At 41.0% G+C, this 24127-nt stretch overlaps 1 protein-coding gene across 8 annotated transcripts in view; it reads right to left on the reverse strand.

The window, feature by feature from the left end:
* Positions 1 to 24127, reverse strand: part of APBA1 (amyloid beta precursor protein binding family A member 1) — a 1810703-nt gene that overhangs the window by 1310022 nt on the left and 476554 nt on the right. For all 8 annotated transcript variants that reach the window (XM_044064359.1, XM_044064355.1, XM_044064360.1 and 5 more), the window contains one exon: positions 20404 to 20489. The gene's annotated coding sequence lies outside the window, so the exon portion shown is untranslated. The remainder of the gene's footprint in view (positions 1 to 20403; positions 20490 to 24127) is intronic.

Genomic DNA, 24127 nt, shown 5'->3' on the forward strand with positions numbered 1-24127 from the left:
AGCAGCATTCTTGGGACAAGTCATTCAACTTTTTTACAACACCACTGTTTGTTCTGTCCATGCAGTTAAGACTTATAAAAGGAACAAAGTACATACAGATATATTCTAGGTTAATGAACGGGAAACAGAAACTGCCTGAGAATGAGATGCACGTTTTTCTACAACATGACGCTGCTGCTTTAATGACATAATAAAAACAAATCCATCAGTGTTTTTTGTGTGACTTAATTTTTAATGTAGATTTTTCCTGAATGCATTATTTAGATTCCGCTAGCTGCTCTGTATAAGGGTGTTTCACAATTTAGGCCTTTTGTGGCATTTTTGTAAAACCAGGAAGCACTAGTCCTGGCTTAAGACAGTGACAGAAAGGTTAATATTCAGGACAGTGCTTTACAGTTACTAGAATACTGAACTTTTTCTCTGATGGGTGTGAAAGCAACATCAGGGATGCAGAAAGAAGTGAACTTTCAAGTGGTAATGATAAAGCAAATGCACTGCAGGGGAAAACATTACCTAACAAATAAAGACATATAGCTCTTAACCAGTATGTCATTTTAAGCACAACAGTCAAATTCAGATGAAAAAAGAAAAATCAGTGCATCAATGAAGACAGTAACAGGGTATTCATCAAGCAGAAAATGAAAAACTAAAGAAACAGATGACTGCTACTACAAACTAAAGTTCTGATGGCATGTAATCACCTGTGGAAAAGCCTGCCAATTTCTACTTAAGAACTTGCATGTGAATTTTCAAAAACTGGACACCATAAGTGCATTATTAATCGACTAGAAGATAAATGTACATGCTTAAATAGCAAAGCAGCAACCATTTAATGCTCTTGCTTGAATATTTAAGCAAACCACACAGCAACTAAAGAACTGACATGAACAAAACATTTTAATTAAGATGCAAGCATACATGTGCACACATGCAGCTTTTCATACTAATTCAACGATCTTAGCAAAGCACCCCCTCAATATAAAAACAACTCTCTGTATATAAAAGTTAGCTCTTACCAAAACAACTCCTAAACAAAACTTTTTGAATGATACTTGTCAGTGTGAGCTGCCCCAGCCTTTGTAGCCAGACTCATGTTTTAGCCATTCATACATGCTACTGTTTAGCTTATGGGATACCAAATTCCTGAAAGCTAGCAGCATGGACAGCAATTTCCTGGAGTCGTGAGTTACAGTAGCATTTAAATGTGACAAAACATCTTAAACTGAACAAGTAATGCAGCTATTTGTCTTACAGATTCATAGATATTCCAGGGACACAGAGTCCATGACTATTTTTGCCTTGACAGTGTCCTCCCTGATGTTACACCTCCTTTCTCTAGAAGGTTAACACCAGTCAGTTTTGGAGTTAATTTGTGGATGCCCATCCAGTCATTCTGTTCATGTTTAAAGGAACATTAGAGAGTTGTACTGTTTAACATGCAAAGGAAGTTTATTCCATGTTCTGTTTATCTGCTGGTGAAGATTTAAATACCTAGTTCTAGTACTGGTGGAGATATTGGACTTAGAGAAACAAAAGGTCTAGAACAATTGGTCCTCTAACGGCACAGTAAATGAGACAGACACAGATCCCCCCAAATGTCTATAAGACATTCAGTAAAGGGACAGCTCTTCCAAATGCTCTTGGCAGTGCAAGAACTTTAGGCCTTTGATTGATATATACATATTTTTTTGGTTAAGAACCTTTGGTGGACTTTAAAATTGTTTGATATGTTTAGCGAGATACATCCCAAAGAGGGTGCTGCACTCATTAATTGGCCTGATCCCGAGATTGATGACCTCTTTAGACATTGATAATATTCCTTTGGCAAGTAGCTGTGCTAAATAAAATGATGTCCTGACAACCCTTGGCACATGATGGTCAAAAGAGAGGTAGCTATCAACCCAAGTACCTACATCCCTACCTACATTTTCTAGAGGTGAGTGGTCAAGACAGTATAATGGGGGGAGGGTTTGTCTACCAAAAGTGATACTAAACTTTGAATTATTTAGCTGAGCCCATTTAATGTAAATAATTTTCTTACATTTAAGATGCTTAATCAGCACTGAGTACAATGAATTCAACACCATGACCAAATTAAACTGTAACAATATAATTTTGTGTGGTCTGCCTTCCAAGCACTGTAGGGAAGAATGAGACAAACTAGCCCATACTAATGAGCTCCAGGCATTAACTGGAACACAGAATGATCAATGCTGTAGGTGCGAATTAGTAATAAAATGCACAGTTTTCTGGAATCTCCAGTGAGTCATGGCCAATAGCACATACACTGGCAAGACTATGTGTATGTGTGTCTAAATACATATGCATATATATATATATATATATATATATATATATATATATATATATATATATATATATATGGGTCTACTTCATTTGATCAAAAGACCATTTGACCTAAACCCATTTCATCGAAAATCAGTATTCAAGGCAAATAACAGGGATTTGTCCCCCTCCCCAATGTCGTGTGACCCTGGAGTTGGTATATATAGTTGTGGGGGGGAGTGGAGGGCAAAGCCCCCCACCTATTTTTGTTTAAAATCTGTACTTTTTGTTTTATTTTCTTCTTTTAAAGGAAACTAGGTGGGGGGCTTCACCCCCCACAGCCCCCAACTCCCAACTATATATACCAACTCCAGGGTCGCACAACATTGGGGAGGGGGACAAATCACAGTTTTATGCCTCGAATACTGTTTTTACGATCAAATGGGTTTAGGTCAAATGGTCTTTCGATCAAATGAAGTAGACCCATATATATTTACAGAGAGAGCGAGAGAGCGACACACGCACACATATGGGGGGGGACATTATCTGGATTTAACAAATCTCTACACACTTCTCTTGTATTGTGATTTATTGTCTAATTAAATGTTAGAGCAGTCTCTCTGAGTGTTACCTTCTCTGCTACATGAACAGACTGTAATGTGCCATAATTTGATTTTTATAGCAAGGCATAACCTGGTCTGACACAGACACACACACACACACACACACACACACACACACACACACACACACACACACACACACACACACACACACACACACACGCACACACACACACACACAGAATCTCCAGGAGTTCCAACACATTACTTCACTGTCAGAACATCCTGAGTTAAACAGTCAAGTTGAGAGAGTGATTTAAACAGTAATATATATCATGAGAAAACATATTGTCAGCTCAAAGCAGGACTTGTCTTGAACTTTCTGAGTACATACATACACTTCTTCAACCCATGCAGCTTTTGTCTTCTAAGTTACGAATGTGGAGGAGAATTAGAAAGTTCCCAGCACTGTCAGCTTTACCTCAATCAGAAAAGATTCTCACTATTCACTCATGCATTATGGCAAGATGTTCGGGAGAAAAAGAATTGTTACTATGACCTATCAGCCAAGTCATTACCAATGCAAACACCTGGAGAAACAGTTCATATTCAGAATCCAAATGACAACAATCAGAGCAACAACAAGCAGCTGTTATTGGGATGTCCAGTATGCCACAGTATAAAACTGGGCTGCTCTAATCACAAAGTACTGATCTGAATGTGAACATATCATTAAGCAAATGAGAAAGTCAGGAAATGGAGCAAAAACTGCAATGGTCCATAGTACAGTCCACAAACAAGTCCAGAGACACACTGTGTTTCATTTCTAACCTCATGTGCCATTTCAATAGTCGAAGATTGCCCAACATTCAACCTGCTACAGGGTGCATCTTCAGAACCATCCACAACCACTACTTCATTTCATAGCGATTGCAATCTGTCTAGATGTGACAGAATAATTAAAAAGACAGACTGTCATGACAGCAGAAACTGACATGTAACAGTACTGTGTACATTACAGTAAAAATTCTTCAGTTGAGGAATGATGTCTGTAAGTCACTGATGTCTCTAGCCAAAGTGTGTGATGTACAGACACAAACATTTTTGCTTAATGCAAGCATTAATGTTTAAGGTAGGGGTGTCACTACAATATGAGTAAATAGAATGGTTATTTTTCTTCAGCTACTGTGTTTGACTCTTCTGAGATTTAGCAGATACCTGTAAAGAAAGGAACCCACCAGAAATCTTAAAACACATATATATGTGGCATATCCTCAGGAGCTACCACCATCAGTAACAATGAAAGTAACAGGTGAAAAGGGAAAACCCTGAAGCCTCACTTTAACTTACTTCAGGATCTTCACTCTTCTCTTATCTATTATTAAATCCAAAATGGCCGTAAAACAGTTCTGTGGGACCTATTCCAAACTGCTAAATATTATTTATTACACAGAAATTTGTAAACACTAGGTAAAAACTGATCCTTTAACAGTACTATTTGCTTTCAATTTGAACAGATTACCTACTTTTCTTGTAAGGTATGACAAAAAAAAAAAAAGTGGTAAATTCAGTAGCAAAAAGAGATAAAGAGATCTACCTGAAAGAAATTATATAAGCAGTGGGAAGAAAAACATTAAGAACTAATGTGTTGGTCTACTAACAGAAACACAAAGACACTAGCAACACAGATGAGAGGGGTGTGTGTACTTATATACACATATACATATATGGGTGTGTGTGCAAGCGCTCTTTCGATACCGACTTCCTCCACAATGTTAATATTAATCAACTAAATTAGAGCCAAACAGTTAATCAACATACACTCCCCAACATTAAACTTAATTCTACTACTTAAAAATCAAGGTGAAAAGTTACTCATGAAAGTTTGGAGTGGAGTAAGAGCTATTTGTGTACAATAGATGTTCCCCAAATTATAGTCACCAGCAAAACAATACTGCTGTCTGTCTGTACCTGAATAAAAAGACTGCTGAACATAACACACTGTCAAATACTGATCTATGGGGTACCCTTCTCAGGACAGAACCCTAATCAGTCTGGCTACCCCGAACATCTGCCCTTTGCTCTCTCTCATTCACCCATAACACATTCCAACAAGTGATACACTCATTTGTATGTTGTCTACTTAATACAAACATTAGCATATGAAATGGTTATCATGCAGCCTATGTATATGTATCAGCAACAAATCATCCATAAACGACAGTATAACAGACACAAAAATGTTAGATTAGTTAAACACAAATAAAGTCACATTAATGTGTATAATCCGAAATCACATTAATATGTATAATTTGACTGGAAGTGAATTACTTAATGTTTTAATTAATAGCATCTGAAAATCATGCAAAAGACACCAATTAGATGCAGACTTACAGGGCTCTAAGTTAACTGGTTGACAAATGCTCTGCCTTTAGAAAGTAAGGTGATTCCAAATAAGTGACAGATAGCATTCCAGCAATGACCAGTGAAAACGGTAGTTTATGTGTTAAATGGTCTTTATACTTGAAAACCTGACATCAGGAATATCATTCGATTTGACATATGTTGAAACCTTAATTCTGAAGAGGGCTTCACTGCGTTATCAGTTGCTGATTACAACAGCAGATACAAATAAGGTACAGTATGTAAAGAATTTTTTTCACTGTTAGTGTGACCTACACCAGAATGGTCTCCCCCTCCAAGATAGCTCGGCACAGGGTACGGCTTAATGCCCCTGTGCATGTTCTGAGAGGGGAAGTGAGTCACCATTCACCTCCGAGGGTGATGGCTAGTTCAAGAGCAGTCATTGTGCTGCTTTAGATCGGGATTTTTCTCTAATCCCTACCCCTTTCCACTGACATATAGAGCTTACATCAAGACAGGCGTGTGTAATGGCATCATGAGGGAAATGCCCCCACCTCCATGGTGACCTGACCCTCAAAAGCCTGCTCCTCTACACTGCAGCAGTGGGTTACTGACAGAGCAATGGTTTTACTACCAGTGCCTGTGCCTTTCTCAAGTACCCCCCTTAACCAGCAGATGCCCACTGCCTCTCCCCCCCAAGAAGAGGTGAGCAGACTCCACCTCATCATTCCTTCCCCAACCCCCAAGCCAGCTTTTCTGCAGGTGTCAGAGCTGTTAATCAAACCTGTATTGCCAGAGTCAGTCAGGTCTGTATCCTAATACAGAACAGAGCTAGTAGTAAAAACAACTTCCACAGCATTAGAAAAAGAAGAAAATAATCTCATAACTGAGATGTTCAGGTCAGCAATATAAGATGCAGTTTTACAATTAAAATGTGCTATTTAATTAACCTCCATCGTATCTGACAAATTATATACTCCCCTACCAGATTTGACAAACATAGCAAAAAAGAATCAATCTTAGACCGGACACTTACAAACCCTCTCTCTGTCACCAATCTGGCTGTCTTCATGACATTCTAAGTGATGACTTACCTACTTACCTTCTTAGGCACTGCATTTGCCCTGCTAAAAATATAATTTGCAAACTTGCCCGCAACAAAAGACATTTCTCCCCTGAAGTCTTCAAATCCCTCCTGCAACAGTGTGACTGATACCCTTTAAATTATCTGCACCTTGACTCGGCTGTTCAATATTTCAATGACAAGTTCCACAACATCCTAAACAACTTAGCTCCACTTAGAAAGACCTGTTCTAACTCCAAGCACATACCATAGCTTACCAATGACACCAAGCAGCTCCTCAAACAGAGAGACAGAGCCTTGTCCCTATATCACAAGACCAAAACTCAAGACTCCTTTCTTACCTACAGTCAATTATGCAACCTTGACAAAAAATAAATTAGGTACAACAAAAAGCTATACTACACAACAATGCAAGAAACACACCAAAACAATCCCCAGAAATTTTAGGGAGCCATGAAACAACTACTAAAGGCTGGGCAGATCACAACCCCAGCTCCACCAACAAACTCCACAGACAGCATTGCCTCACAATTTAATTCACACATTAGCGGTGTTGCAGCGGTAGCGTTGTTGCCTCACAGCAAGAGGTTCTCCTGTTCGATTCTCGGCTGGAGTGCCTTCTGTGTGGAGTCTCCATGTCCTCCCCGTGGTCGAGTGGCATTCGAAAGACATGTGTGAATGGGCGTGCCTTCGTTGAAGGTTGGGCGTCGGGCTGGCAACTCGGCACCATAAAAATCTACTGCCAATCATTAGCGGACCAGAGTTCCACTGTGGCGACCCCTAACCGGGAAAAGCCGAAAAGACAAACAACAACTGTCCCTATTAAAAAAACAACAGCAAGACCCCCCCCCACCATCTATTCCTAATGAATTAGACAGAATCCTCAATTCCTTTTCAATCAAACCAGTTCAAACTAATACCATCAAAAAACATCTTTCCAAACTTAAGCCCTCCTCCCTCGCAACTGACCAATTTCCCTAATGAATTTCTAAAGCTAGCAGCAAATGCCATCTCCTACCCTATATCTCTCCTAATAAACCGTTCCATTGCTGAACAGTACATTCCCAAACTCTGCAAAGTCTCTTATATCATCTCTTTTCACAAAGGTAGCTCCTCTACTGAGTTCTCAAGCTCCAAGCCAACTGCCCTCCTCCCTCCCATAGCAAAGACTCTTGAAAAATGAGTACACAGACAACTCCTCCACTATCCACTAAGCAATAATCTCCTATCTGCATTTCAACATGGCTTCAGACCTAAACACAGTACAACCACTGCCCTTGTTAGTTTTACAAACTCAATCAACCAGCTTAAAATGACAACCAGCCTGTCTCATCTATCTTTTTTGACATGTCTAAGGCCTTTGATACTGTATCCCACGAAAAGCTATTAAATGAGCTAGCTTCCTTAAACCTAACCTAGCCATCCTTCTTCTGATTTCTCAACTACTTAACTGACAGCCAACAGGCAGTTCAGTGGCAAAATGAACTCGCCACTCTATTACCAGTCTAAGTAGGAGTACCCCAAGCTTCAATTCTCGGTCCATTGCTCTTCACTATATTTACCAACAGGCTCAGTACAGCCACCCAGCATGCAACCATCATTCAATACGCAGATGACTCCTCCCTCACATGTTCAGCTCCCTCCCTATCAGAACTCCTACAAACAACCCAGTAATCTTGCAAAGACATTGAAAAATACCTTTCAGACTCTCATACTCAGGCCAAATAAAACAAAGCTTATGCTCTTCACTAATAGAAAAGTTCCTGATAACTCTCCCCCTTCACCATCTACTCAGCCAATAAAACTAAAACTGAACCTGTCCAATACACCAAACTTCTTGGAGTCACAATTGACAACAACCTAAAATTTGAGAAATACCTCACTCTAGCTATCAAAAAGGTCCACATTACACTAGGTTCACTATACAGAGTCAAGCCATGCCTAACCGAGGCCAATAGACATTCCATGGATTAGCCATCGAGAAAATTGTTTTCTCTAGTATTTCACGTTCCCAATGCAAAACAGCTTACTAAAGTATTTATAAGGTAATATGACACAGCAAATTCAGTAATTCTGCAAAATACATTAAATGTGGTTTAGAATAATAAAGGAGGATGACTCAGCGACATGATACGATACCAACATTAAGTTCACAGCTCCAGAAGACTACGGTTTAGTTACCAGCTCCAGCATTGGTGGAGCAAGAGAGAGTGGTGGTCTGAAAGGGCATGCGCTCCAGAATGAAGGGGACACACATTAGATAGCATGATCTCCCAGGAAGAGATCTGAGAGACCTCCGCTTAAGCTTTGAGAAGAGAGTCAAGGCTGCTTGGAGGGGACAGTGTCTTCCATCAACCTTTGCACACTTTGATGGATGCACAAAGAACACTAGAGGATAAAGTAGAAAATACCTTAAACCACCCCGATGGCTGTCTGAAAGATGGTCCCTCCAAGCTGACCTCTCCTAAGGTAATGGGAAATGAATGGCCCAACTGGCCAAGATGGGGGCCGGTGATCAGTAAACAGTGGGGGGTAAAAGAATAAAAAAACTTCACAGCTATCCCAAAAATATTTAAATACATACACAGATGTATGGACACATAACTGATATTAATAAACCAAAATCTCACTTTTGTATACAGTGCACAAGATCAAACTAGCACATTCTGTAAAATTTAAAAACAAGATTATCAATTATTTCTTATTTCCAACATTATGTATTTTGTATCATCTTTCTATAATAATCCAGGATATCCATACAAAAAATACTGCATTCTTGTTTTCCTGAATGAAGAAAGATGGTAGTTTGCAGAGTTTTACTCAAGAATCCACATGCAGCAATGCCTTAGGTCATGAGCAGTTGAGCAGTTGACAATACTGAAGTTACAAAAGTGTAGCCTTCATATACATTAAGATTGAAGAAAAAAAGAAGTTACGTACTCACCATAACGTTCAATCTAAGTAGTTGTTCTTCATTTGTCTTCAACCTGTAGGTTCACCGATCCATATCAGATCCAACTCGGCCGCATATACAGCATCTGATCTGAGCTCAAACCTCCTCCCCTTACCCACAATGCCCTTGTCTCCTCTTCTTCCCTTCAGATCGAGTTTGCTGCCCAATCAGTTACTCACAACCAACCCAACAGGACCTTGTCACTATCAGAAAAAAAAATTCCTGAACAAAGAGAAGGACACAAGGGCACCCTAAAAGAGTCCACCTTCAATACTTATATAGTCACCAAACAGCTCAGACAAGGCCGGGGGAAGGAGGGGGGGGGGGTTGAAAACAAATCAAGAACAACTACTCAGATGGAATGTTATGGTGAGTACCTAACTTCTTTATCTGAAATAGATTTTTTCATTTGATCTTCAACCTGTGGGACAGAGACCCCAGCTACTAAACACCTGGGAGGCCCTCATGGAAGAATATTCCAGAGCATGGCAGAGCCAAAGGATGCCCTGTTCCTGAATACGATGTCCAACTTATAATGTAAAATGAAGGTATGAGATGAGGACCAAGTAACTGCAGAACAAATAAAGTCCAACGGAACACTGGACCAAAAAAGGTCTGGTAGAATGTGCTTTCACCTGGCCTGGCTGGGAAATCCCTCTGAGAGAATACGCCCAAATGATACACTGGAAAAGCCAATGTGCAATAGTACCTTTGGAGACTGGTTTCCCTAGAAAGGGTTTGCAGTAAGAAACGAAAAGCTGGTCAGACCTACGAAATGCTTTTGTCCTGTGTAAACAGAAACGTAGCTGTCTGTGCAACAAGTGCAATTTATGACAAGTGCAATTTATATTCTCCCCCTGTCCTTATGAAAAATCATATAAGGGATTTTGACCGATAGGGCTTGAAGTTCCAACACTCTCCTGGCAGAAGTAATGGCAACTAAGAATGCAGTCTTCCATGACAGAAACTGCAGATCCACTGAAGTTGCAGGTTCAAAGGGGGGAGGGGTGACACTAAAGTCTGAAGCACTAATGTAAGACCCCACGATGGCGTAGGATCCTTCACCGGGCTCTCAGAAGAAAGCTACCTTTAAGGAAAGTCTTGCAAAGCTCTGAAGATGCCAAGGAAGCCATATTCTCTCCCACGTGAAGGTTAGAAATTGCAGCCAGTTAAACTTTGACTGTGGATGAACTGGCACCTTGTTGAAAAATCCCTGATAAGAATTCCAACATTGCAGAAAACTGGAGCAGTAAAGTGATCCAATACATGCTGCGAAGCCCATATCGAAAAATATTTCCACTTGCTATAGTTTACCTTCCTGGTAAAAGACTTTTAAGCTGCCACCAGAATCTGTATGATGGGACAGGATAAACAGGGAGTCCTGATAATCATGGGAACTGGACCAACCAAGCATTGAGCTTTAGACTATCCAGGTCTGGATGGGGAATCCCTATGGAATGAGAAATTAGATCTGGAATTGGATCCAATGTCCATGGTGGAGCCACCAGATGAGACCACAGAGAGGGAAACCAGACTTGTCGAGACCAGAATGGGGCAATGAAGATCACGAAGCTCCCCAGTCCATGAGCTTTCTGAAGAAATTTTTGTATCAAGGGTAGAGGAGGATAAGCATACAGAAGACCAGGAGGCCAAGCATAAGTCAGAGCATCTATGGGCCATTCCCCCTGAGGGGGATTCAGAGCAAAGAACTCGCTGCATTTCGCTTTGGAACGAGAGACAAATAGATCGCAACAAGGCTGACCCCACTTGTGAAAGATTTGTTCCACTACTGAAGGCTTCAGAGATCACTCATAAGGCATCAAGATAAATCTGCTGAGCCTGTCCGCTAGAATGTTGGACCGTTCCAGAATGTGCGTCGCCACCAGAAAACAGCTTGTGGAGATTGCCCATTCCCACACTCTCATGGCTTTGGGACAAATGGGATAAGATCTGGTTCCCCTCTGTTTGTTGATGTACCAGACCACTGACATATTGTCTGTCTGTACAGCATTCCTGAGGGAAGATGAGCATGGAGAGCCTGCAACACCAGAAGCATCGCCCTCATCACTGATATGCAAACTGGTCTCGTTGGGGGACCATGTGTCTTAGGTTCATAGGTGTATACTAGGCTAATGGTCCTGGAGCCTTTACACGCTTAGCCCATAGGATTACCCTGGCATCGTGCCACCCGACCTTAGTTCCTAGTGCCTATGTCGAGTATAGCCACTGGAGTGATCCCTGGGGGGGAATTTTCTATTTCCCATCCACTCATCAAGATTTCTCTTGAAGAGGGCCAGTGAGGTGCTCTGCTTGACATGTATGGGAAGTCTGTTCCATGGCATGAGCAGTCTCTGGGTTATGAACCTGTCCCTCTAGCATGTTCTGTTGATTGTGGTAATGAGGGTGAGGTCTCAGGAGTGTGTGGTGTGGAGGGATTGGGATTTCTTTAGATGTAGCATTTCTAACAGAGCTGGGTCAGACATGGCTTTGTAAGTCAAGCAGAGATCGCCTCAAAGTAGGCAATATGAGACAGAGAATAGTTGGAGTTTTTTGAGTCTGTCCATATAGGACAAGTGTTTAAGGCCTAGGATCCTCTTTGTGGGGCACTTTTCCAGACTCTCCAGTTGTTGCAGGTGTCTAGTGAGGTACATGCCAAATGGGGAATTGTACTTAATGATTGGCCTAATGAGGGAAGAGTAGAGAAAGACTATGACCTCTTTCTTCCTGGATGTAAAACCCTTAGAAATGAAATGTGCCACATAGAAGGACTTTCTGACCACAGTGGCAATGTGGTGGTCGAAAGAGAGGTTGCTGTCAACCTGTGTTCCCAGATCTCTTATAATGCTTTCTGTGTTCATTGGACTACCATCTCTGTGGTAATTCAAGGGAATCAGGATTTTCCCAAGGGGGATGAAGACACATTTTTTGGCACTGAGCTTAAGGCCATGGTTCTGGCTCCCTCCAGTCGGTGGTCTCATTGAGGCCTTTCTGTATGATGTCAACATCACTTGGGGAATTAATAATAGCTCCCAACTTGCAATCATCTACGAACTTTGTCATCCAAAGTCTCTTCATGTTAGCCTGGACTTCAGAGAAGTAGATACTAAGCAGGAGAGGTCCCAGGACCGAACCCTGTGGGACTCCACTCGTTGACTGGTTGGCCGTTTGAATTGGAGTCAGCTACTTTCACACTGTGTGTTCTATCTGTGAGCCAGTTTGCAACCCACCTAGAGATATAGGGGTTGATGCCTAGCTTAGTGAGTTTTTCTATGATTCCTGAGTGGGCAGTGGTATCAAAGGCCTTGGCCAGATCAAGGTAGGCTGTATGAACCACCTTGTCTTCATCCACAGCTCTGGTGACTGACTCAAAGAAGTCGACCAAGTTGAGCAGGCATGATCTACCTTTCACAAAACTAAACTGTGTAGGATCCAGAGTTTGGAGATTCCCTATATCCTTGTTTATTAGGTCCATGATGATGCATTCCATAGCTTTACGTATCAGACTCATCAAACTAATGGGGCGATAATTGAAATGTCCTTCCCGAGTAATGCCTCCCCTCCACCTCAGCTGGGAGGTGTCCGCAGTCACCGTGGCCTTAGGAAATGATGGCTGCAAAGGACGTCCCCAGACCAGATCCAGGGAATGAATCCACCACTGAAGACGGTCTCTGCACAATTGAGAGATTCAAACAGGGTGAGACAATGGAAGCTCTAACGGAGATCATTGTATGGGAAGGGTCCACTGAAGGATTCACATGTGAAGGTATGCCAAGGGTAAAAGACTGATCATGGCCGCCATGGACCTCAACTCCCATAGTACCACTTACGCTGAACAGTGAGTTTGAAAAACGTAAAGAATATGTAGCTTCAGATTGCGTATCCTGTCTGGAGTAAGGAAAACTCTTGTCTGAATTGTGTCTAACCAAGCCCCAATGAGGTCCAAGGTCTGATGTGGAGCCAGGGATGATTTGCTGAGATTGATGGTGATGCTTAACCTCTGGGCTAGTAGTAGAAATGAATCCCTTGCTTGACAAAGTTGATGCCTGGAAGGGACAGTGAGGAGCCAATCATCCAGGTAAGGAAATACCTGAATTCTCTGGAGTCACAGGTGAGCTGCTACTACTGACATCACTTTGGTAAACACCCTGGGGGGTTGTGGTGAGACCAAAGGGAAGTGCTCTGAACTGATAATGACTGGCTCCTAGCCGGAAGTGGATGAACCTCTGACAGCGTCCGACCATCTTGATATGATAGTACGTATCCTGGAGGTTGATCGAGAACATCCAATCGTTCTCTTGCAGGAAGGGAAGGATAGACTGAAGGTTGACCATCTGGAATTTCATCTTGGCCACTGACAGGTTCAAGGTGGACAGACTGAGAACTGGTCTTAGGTCCCCCGTCTTCTTTGGCACTAAAAAGAACCTGAAATAAATGCCTAATCTGGATTGGTCTTGGGCGTGTTGGATGACCTGTTTTTCTAGCAGCTTTGCTATTCCAGTGCTGCATCCTTCCTGTGCACGGATGGAACGTCCAGGAGGTGTTTCGGTGGTAGAGGTGGCTCAAGGAATGGGATTGAATAACCTCTGGATATAATATGCAACACCCAATGATCTGTTGTGATGGACTCCCACTCCGCTAGGTGTAGCAATAACCAGCCCCCGGCTGCTTCCAGAGATGAGCAGTCAGGCAACCCTTCAGGGCTGCTGCTCAGGTCTGTCTGAGAAAGGTTCTTGAGACCCGTAATTTCTCGGACCCCCTCTGCCTCAAGAGCAACGTCTATCATATCCCCCTCTGCCCCTGGGAGAAGGTGAACCCTGAGTGTCCGGGAAAAAGTCTGAGATTTCCGGAACCACACCTTAGTCCCTCACTGATTCCTAGAAAAGGATCATTGCAGGGCAGAGAAGGAGATCCCAATGGCAGACAGAGTTTTTCCGTCCTTCTCACTCTGAACTAATGTCTCACGTACCGACTTTCCAAACGGGGAGGAACCGTCGCACGGGCATTGGTGAATGATGTCTTAAAAGGTTCCGAGAACTGACAGAGCCGGAGCCAGGCATGTTGTCTGATGGCAATGCATGTATCAGCTGCTCTAGCAGCTCCTTCGGTAGCATGGGAGAGGAGAAGCATAGAAGTATTTGTGACTGACTTTAGAGTGGCCATACAAGCGGAAAACGTCTTCTTGTCCTTTGCCGACATGGACTCCGTGGTCGACTCAGCAATCTCCTTCAATAGGTCTCACTGTAGCCGAATCATATGTGCCATGTAGTTCAGCGCATTTACAAAAAAAGTCGCTGAAGTGTACATCCGCTTCCCAAAGTGGTCCATCACCCTTGACTCTCGGTCCAGAGGATCAACCGTAGTGCTCTCCTGAGCAAGCTCTTTCCTAGTGGTAGCTGCCACCACCATAACATCAACCAGGGACCCCTTATTCCAGTGTGACCTATCTGAAGGGGGGCTCAAAACTTTATCCGGGTGTTTGGGGATGGGCTCCACCATGTCTGGTTCCTTGCATGCCTGAGAAGTTATCAAGTCCACTAAAGGATCTGCGGGAGGGGACACCCAGGAAGTAGACAGTCCTGCGTCAAATGCCTCGAGGAACACCGATTCATCTGAGGTTGGTTTCTGGGCAGACCACCCCCCTTGCTGGAGGAGGAGTTCCATGATGCCTCCAAAGGAGACATCCTCGGGATGTGACTGGGGGAACCTTCCCCTTCCATCAAATTGGTGTCTTCAGTGAGAGACTCCGGTGGGAGTCTAAGTGCCTCCCTTTACATGTACATTTGCAAGGGATCTCCTCAGTGGGGATCTCTGAGGAGGACTTGCCAATGTCTTGCTGCTCCCAAGCAGAAGCTTCTTCAGGCAAAGTGGCATCAGGCTGTCCCTGAGATGGCAGGATGGCCATCTGAAACAGAGGGAATTGGGGCGGAATCCGAGGAAGAGATGGTCAAGGGTTTTGATGAAATCAAAAAAACCCTCTCCACCGCATCGAAAGCTGAAGGGTAACGGACATCCTGAGAAAGGCCAATAGGAGCAGTCACCCTCTGACCTGATGGGGGAGCCAGAGCCAAGCCTCCAAGTGCTGAGATACTGACAGGAGGGCTGCACTCCGACACACTCGGAGCAGACACCAACCCCTCAGATCCAATGCTGAGGCTATGGCTCAGAGAGCTTGTCAGATCCGACCTGCTCAAGGTCATAGCTGGCGTAGATGTAGTAGGTACCACTGGTGCCGATCCCTCGACCCCGAGAGTCCTCGGATCCAAGGGCACCAAAACCGAAGTTCGGACTGGAGAAGGAGTAATCAGGGTGAAAAAGGGCTGCATGCTCCCTGCTCCAGAGGGAAAGGGGATAAGCAAGACTCCCATCTGAATCTGGGTGTGGATAAATTTCCGCATCATCCTGTCTATCTCTACTTCACTAAGGCTCTGGGTGGAACGGGAGGAGGAGGAGACCGACACCGGCCTGGGAGGGTGGTGAGGAGAAGCCTGCATCGGTGACTGGATCCCGGGCTCCTTTGGCTCTGGGGAGAACTGAGGAGAATGGAGCCAGGGAGGCTCTGGTCTCAGAGCCAACCTAGATTTAGGTGAAGGGCCGGTCACTGCCGAATGATCCAGAGGCCGCATTCTTGGACTATCTTTCTTAGATGACTAATCCCCATCCCTGGGCCTCTTAGAGAGAGTTTGAGTCCCCGAGGCCAAGGAATAGGTAGAAGCAGAAGCTGGAGGCACAGGTACTTGAGTCCCAGAAGAAGGAAGAAAGCCCTTAAGTATTAACTTATCCTCCGTGCTTCAGTGCCCAGGGATTAAACTTGGCACAGATGTTGCAGGAGATCTGAAGGTGGGCCACTCCCAGACACACTATGCACAGAATGTGGCCATCAGCTGGGGAAAGCTTATGGCCACACTCTGTACACTTTCTGAACCATGGCTTGGGAGTGTCCGACATTACCCCAAAGCAGGCCCAGCGCACACACAAGCACTCAAACACATACACTAACAGAAGAGCAAGAGTTTTTTTTTTTTTTACCAGCAACCACGTTAAAGGGGAGGTAGAAAGAAAATAGAGAAGTATTAACTAGGGAGAGAGAGAGAGTTAACCCCAAAAAGCAACACTTACACACTTGCAATGCAGAGAGCTCAGACCAGGATGTGGACTTTACATGCGGTAAACGAGATCTTTAGGGAGGAAGGAGACAGGAGCATTATGGGTAAGGGGGGGTGCTTTGAGCTCAGATCAGAAGCTGGATATGCGGCCGAGTCTCATCTGATGGGGATCCATGAACCCACAGGTTGAAGAACAAATGAAGACAACTACTTCAGATCATGTTTTCATAGAGTGAGCACCAGGTTTATTAGAAGTTGAAATTAAATGTTATTTGAATGCAATATGTCCAGGACTCAGCAGAAAAACAAACTGCGTAGTGCATGTGATGGAGCTGTATGTTTGTGTGTTTCTCAGTATGAAGCAGAATTACTGTGCTGCAGCCATGATTTCATCATATCACAGTACTGCTGAAGTGACACAACAAAAAGCTCAGTAGCTTTCATCTTAACATCCATCGACATGGACTTTGTTTTTAAACAAACCATTACAGAAAACTGCTGCATTTAATTACTGTTAGTAATTTGATCCTGTCTCTGGCAGTTTTTTCGTCATTTCCAAATCACATAAAGAAAACACATGAATGTCATACTCTTGTTTGGATTCCCCACACATAATAAAATATAAAATATGATCAAACACTAGCAGAGACAGTAGCATACTCTTCTCAATGCTAACATAAGAAATTTGACAAAAACTCAGAGCCTTCATATATGGCTGATCACACATTAGCTTCAATATTGCAATAACTGATTTAAAAGACATGACTATTAATAAACACTGTAATTACAACTATGAACCACTGCAAAAAAAGTCTGCATTTACTGTAGAAACCTAAGTAACAAAATATGCTTATGACTCCTTTTCAAAAAACACTTACAGTTAATAGCCATGTACATTTCCTAAACAAATGCTTTAAACACATACTGTGCCCCTATGTCCTTCGCTGGGTTTTCAGGAACTCCAATTCACCCCTAGCCCAATGCCCAAACTGGAACCAGGGACAGCAAGAATCCTAAGGACATCCTTGGGGGGGGGGGGTGATCACTGTCCATCTTCTAGTCAAGCATTTACTTCTGATCTACTCTTTCTTTTCACTTGGCTCCTGACATAAAGTCTGGGGGTGGAGTGCAATGTTATACCCCACCTCTACAACAGTTCAGTCATGCCCCCACCCTGCTTCCACTTTTTGGACAAAGCCCCTGATAATGATGCTCACTGATAACGACATCCCCAGTCTTCACCAGGTATTGTCTTCATCATAGATGAACACACGGAAGGTAATGTCCATCCCTTCCTGCTACTCCAACAGTCACCTGAGCCACTAATCACACTTGGGTCAGCTGACATCACGGCTTTATTCCCCCTATCCCACTGGAGCAACCAAAATAATGTTAACATCTTACCAAAATAAAAAAAGTTTAAAAAGCTCAAATGCTTCAAGATCTCTTGCAGTTAGGGGAAAAAAACAGACAAACAATGCTAGTTGTCATGTCCCTCCTCTGGGCCAGTAATCAAGGAGCCTCAATCCTCACCACTGACAACTGTGGATGTTCACATGAAACAAAAAAAAAGATACACACAGTATTTTCAGATGCAGATCTCTGCACCATGCACACTTTCCCTTAAGAGCACACAGGGAGCACACACTGTCCTGTGGATGGACTCCCCCTTTCTCTCCAGGCCCCAAATATGACTCCACATTGACCACAACTGCAAAGTTCAGTCCTCAGCAGAGTGTTCCAAGCCAAGTCCTCCACCATCCTGTCTGTGATTCACACACACTCTTTGAGGCTTGATTTGCACACAGACAGACACACACCTGAGAAAGGCTGGCACAGATTTACCAGCTATGCCCCCTCTGTCCAGACTATAAGGTAGATACTGCCACCACAACACTCCAAAGCCAGCTACTCTAAGGCTCTTACAAGGGTAATCAATTATACTGACTAAAATTAATACTAATACAAACGGTAGTGTTTGAGCAATGCAGCAAGGCTTTCAGGAGCGGCCACAGTGTCACCAAATAAATATAAGTATTCTCAAAGGTTAAAATATTCTCTAAAATATCAGCCACAATGAAAATTTTAAATATATTTAATAATAAATAATAAAAGAACATGAAAATACTAAACATCTACTTACAATAAACACCAGAGTTTCAATCACAGGAAATATTAAAAATAATACAGATTGATAGATTCACACAGATACAGAAAAACAGTACTTAACTAATCTTGCTACATTTTCCAGACTGATCTACGGAATTACTATTCCCTGGTTACTTACTACATCAAGGCAAGATGAGGTGGGTGAATAATCTTTCTTTGTCAGGTTTCAAAAATACCATTGTTATTGGAACTTTGCGAATTGGAATGGCAACTTAGAACAGATGCATTCAAGCATCCAGGATTAAATGAGAACTGTAATATCTCTTCAGTATTAAAAATTAGAAGTTATCTAAGATGATACAGTTCTCCTACACTACTTTTTGTGTGGTGTTTAAATTCTTTGTCATCTTACACTCTTCTCTATTAGGTTCACACCTATGTTGAGGTTCCTTCTTTTTTGTAGTATTGACATTCTCCAGTTGTATTATATTACACTTCATATAATACTATACTACAGTATATGCATATTTCCATATACATATACTTTTTATTGTAAATAAATTATTAGAATTCTCAGTTACTTTAACTGTTAGGATTTTTTTATTGTTCATAAGTTATTTATTTTTCAACTTATTACTGTTTGCTGACAGGTTTTAACATGACCTTTTACTGAGGTCCTTTTTGCAAATGTATTTTATAATAATTTTGTTCTTATTTTCAATGTTTCTTGCACCTTTAATTCATTGGCCATGACATCACTTCCTAGTGAATGATTTAAAAACTGTTTCAGTGCATTTAGTATTTGTTTTATTCACTCTGAAGAAGCTGTGTCTATGCACACGGCGAAAACGCTGTCTTAATAAATTTTGCGTTAAGGAACTTGTGTTGTCATACTTCCTGCTAAGGATATCTTAATTTCCTGATTGCTGGAGCAAGGAGTCCGTGGTGGTTACCTGTTTTTCATAGGTTTCAAAAATAGACTGCACTGAGATTTCTGTCTCATCTACTACTAAAGCATCATTTCAGTGCTGGGTTACAGAATGACATCACATACATCTGGTCACCTGACTCTGGTTCCTGCACTTCCCCTTTTACTAGAAACTGAGCCACTAGAAACTGAGCCAGAATCTTGCATATCTTGTTACCATATGCACACACAGAGCTTCGCTAAGATGTGTTATAGCATCCTGAAGATATAAAACCATTTCAAAAACTTCCACCCTTTCAGAGTAGCAATTAGTTCACCTGTAAGGACAATACAGTAGGATTCCTAGTCCTGGTGTTCACAGGCATTTCATTTCTGGCTGCAATCAGAACTGTAAAATACAATCTTTATGGCCCAAACCAGGCAACTTAATTTCAGACTATTTTTCAAAGTTAGTTGGACTGAGATTAACCTCTTCTCTTCCAGTATCTTCTGTTACTATATATTCATTTCAACAGTTACAATACAGTCTGACATACAGGTGTATTTGTTTTCTGTCCAGCAAGACCTACTGTTGGCACATTTTTAACACAGACAGTTTTACAAATACATTTGAAACACAAACACTTGTAAAAATCAGTTTGATATACAAATGACATCTAATTCTTTACAAAACTCCAGCTAGCTATGCTGGCATATGTTACACATCCACTGCCCTACTTTCCCTGGCATAGCTGGCAATACCTCACATCATCACACTAGTCATTTAAATATTTAAAATAGCAACCACTGTGTACACTGATGACTTTTCTCAGACCTGAAATCCTATAAAATGCTAAATCCCCAAATGAAATATGGAACAGGGAAGTAACCATTCCGGATCGACTCTGGGAATGTAAGTGTGGATTAGATTCCAGGCAGGTTCAACATGCATACGAGTCTTGCCACCACACACACACATGTTAAAAAAAGAAAGCAAAATTCAGACAAGAGTTCATATCTCAACTTTAGCATACCTTGGATATTCTGGCGTGAGGATTTCTTGGCCCACTTATTCCATATTTATCCAAGAATCAACCAATTGTAACTGAAGATTTGATACCTGCATAAAAAGTAAATAAATCTTATTAAAACTTTGATACCACACATTTATAATGGCTCTTCTTATCAAAATTATTAAAAATTTAAGAAATAAAATCAGCAATACAATATTGGCAATATGCAGGTACACTTTCAGTAAAGACCTTTTTTGGATTTTGGAATAAGTAAAGCTTTTGTTTTAATTTTATTTATTTATTTTTTGCTAGAGAACAGATAACAGCATGAAGCTGAAATCCCTTGTGAAGACTGGTAGAGAAATGTGAAGGCTGCCAGTCTAGCCAGATAGGATTTTATACATAATTCTGTCATTTGTAAATATGAATGTTGAATTACAGGCTCGTTTTCTTAAATGATAGAATATTCTGTGAAATATTGAGCTCAAAACAATGTAGCAACATTGCCCTCTGCTGTAAAGAAAGCTAAGTCAAGCACTTCGTGTCTGTCCTTTGAAATTGAAATGATTTCATGACTGTTTTTGATGTTTACAATTCGGCTCTGGCTGGGCTAGATGATTGATATACAGACATTTAAATTCTTAGAGGTGAAGAAACCTACGACCCCCATGATTTTTGGAGTACCTAAGGTCCATAAGAATATCAATGATCCCCCCTATGAGACCCATTGTGGCATCAGCCAACTCCGTCACGGCACCTTTAGCCAAATGGCTTGACACAAAGTTAAAAATTATGTCCATATCAGGTATTGATAGGGACATTAAAGAATACAAGGATAATGTTGCCTACCCCAAACCCAGAACATTTAAGGTTAATCATGCCCCTGACCTTGGATATGAACAAAACTATGATAGACCAGTAGTGAATGAAGTTGTCACTGAGAATGATGTTTTCTTGGATGACGAAGCAGAATTCCCACAGTTAAGGAGGTCAGAAAGAATCAAGAATTACTAGCAAACTAATGCATTTCAAAAGAACTTTCAGACGGGGGGGGGAGGGGACGGGGACGTCAAATGGATTTTTACAACAAGAATCACAATCGAAATTACAGCAAAGAACAAATGTTCTGGTAGTTGGAATTGATAATATTAAGGTTGATGGTTATGTTTACACCTATAATGGATATAATATTTTCAATTATAGTCACTTGGAGATGGATGAGACTTGGTTTTCCCTTTTCTCCAAGGGTTTCAAATTTGTTCCAAATAAAAAAGCAGATGTCACCAGATTATTGATAGATTTAAAACAATTTTTAAGGAAGAAAAATTTTGAAATCCTATTTCAGGGGACGCAAAGTGGCTATATTAATAATGGGTTGAGGCGTAAAAGCACATTCAACCCGCCCTTCCACCCACAGTTGAAAAATTTTGAAATATTGATGGAAAATAAAATCAGGACGGAATTAGCTAAGGATAGGGTAAGATATAATATATCTAAAGAGGAGAACTTATTACTTAAAAAATTAAGTAATGATAAGAGTATTAGAGTGTGTAAACCGGACAAAGGTGGGGGAACTGTGATTATGGACCAGTTGACATACAAAGCCAAAATGATGGAACTTTTGAATGATGACATCAAATACACTAGAGAATCACTCAATGAGGTTAATATAAGTAATAGGAGGGTAGCTATGGCTCTCAATGATATGTTGTTAGAAGGCTCTATTGATATACAGACATTTAAATTCTTAGAGGTGAAGAAACCTATGACCCCCATGATTTTTGGAGTACCTAAGGTCCATAAGAATATCAATGATCCCCCTATGAGACCCATTGTGGCATCAGCCAACTCCGTCACGGCACCTATAGCCAAATGGCTTGACACAAAGTTAAAAATTATGTCCATATCAGGTAAGGCAGTAGTTAAAGATTCTTGGTCCCTATTAGCCAACCTTACACCTGAGGTATTTTCGAAAGATATCATGTTCATAACCACTGACATAGTGGATTTGTTTTCTTCCATTCCACACGTCGATGGTATGAAGTGGTTTGAGGAAGCCTTAGTAGGTTATGGTAAATTCAATAATAATGAATTTTATTTAATTTTGACCCTGATGGAATTGGTACTTAGTAACAATTTTATTTTCTATGAAGGCGAATTCTTTAAACAGGTACAAGGTATAGCTATGGGAGCTAGATGTGCCCCAACTTATGTTAACATCATTCTAAGTGCATGGGAAGAAAAATATATTATAAACTCGCTGTTTAAGCACTGTTGGAATTTGTACCAACGCTTTCTAGATGACATGTGTTTTCTATGGTTAGGATCTGAAGAGGACTTTAAATTATTCTTTGAACATATTTCACAATCAACAAATTTCTTAAAATTTACATATCAGATAGATAAAATTGCCCTTAGATATTTGGATATATATATTGGGAAAGATGAAAAGGGCTTTTTTTTCAAAAATTTTCAGAAAAGATACATTCTCCAACTCTTATTTATCTTATAAGAGTGCCCACCCACTTTACCAGAAGAAGAGTGTGGTGAAAGGGCAGTACGTAAGAGCTAGTCGTATGACCTCAAGAGAATGTGACTTTGAGGAGGAATGTATCTTATTGTCTAAAATGTTCAAGGAGCGTAGCTATCCCTCAGACCTCATTAGCGTCATCTCTGAAGAAGTGAAACAAGGTAGAACATCTAAATTTAAACCTATTTTAGGTTTAGGAAAAGAATGGTTTACCAATGAACAAAAGAAAAGGGTTGACCCAAAGGGCAATTTTATTATTGATTTCAGTGGCCAGGCCGTGAAAATCAAGAAATTGTTCGAAGATGAATGGACAAGATTTGGGAAACTATTGGATCTCAGATGCCTATTTGAAGAACCATTTAAATGCACCTATAGAAAAGGAAGATGTGTAAAGGAAATTTTAGAGAATAATAAACAGACGGGAGTGATAAAATCTGGGAAAATTGGCACTTTTAAATGTGGCAGGTGCTCTCAATGCTCACATATCCTGGCAAAAAACACAATTTATATACCCAGTAGAGACTTCCTTATTGAGAGTAAAAGTTTTGCAAATTGTGAAACGATGGGAATTGTTTATATCACTTTATGTAGGTCCTGTGAGGCTTTTTACGTTGGAAAGTCTGAGAGAAAATTGAAGAACAGAGTATATGAGCACAACTATGAGATTAGGACTAATTGCGTTAAAAATGCACTATATAGACATAAAGCCAGTTGCCCAGATGCTTTATTTTATTTCTTTGTGTTAGAAGTGGTGGACAAGGATGTGAGGGGGGGCCTGTGGGAGACATCTATTGAATATAAAGAATTGGTATGGCAGATAATTCTTGAAGCAAACAAGTACCCAGGTCTCAACGATATCATATCCATCACCCCAGTGTTGAAATTGAGAGCAGCAAAGCTATAACCATATATTTGTTAATAATGGGTCATAATATCAACTCAGTGCACATAGTATTACATTGTTAGACTAAGGTATTATATCCCTTCAATTAAATTAAAATAATTACTTTTTTATGGGTGCAGATATTATCACTGCTAACATTATTATTATTATTATTATTTTTAAAAAAATCTCTGGCATGATAAATAAATTTATAAATTCACAAATATATCATATATTATATATTCTATATTCATATCTTCTATGTTTTTTGATATACTTTATATATTTTTGGCATATCCATATATGTGCATTTATTGGACTATGAGTGCCAA

The sequence above is a fragment of the Protopterus annectens genome, chromosome 2.part2 (assembly GCF_019279795.1).
Source record: "Protopterus annectens isolate FY-2018-M chromosome 2.part2, PAN1.0, whole genome shotgun sequence".
NCBI lineage: Eukaryota > Metazoa > Chordata > Ceratodontiformes > Protopteridae > Protopterus > Protopterus annectens.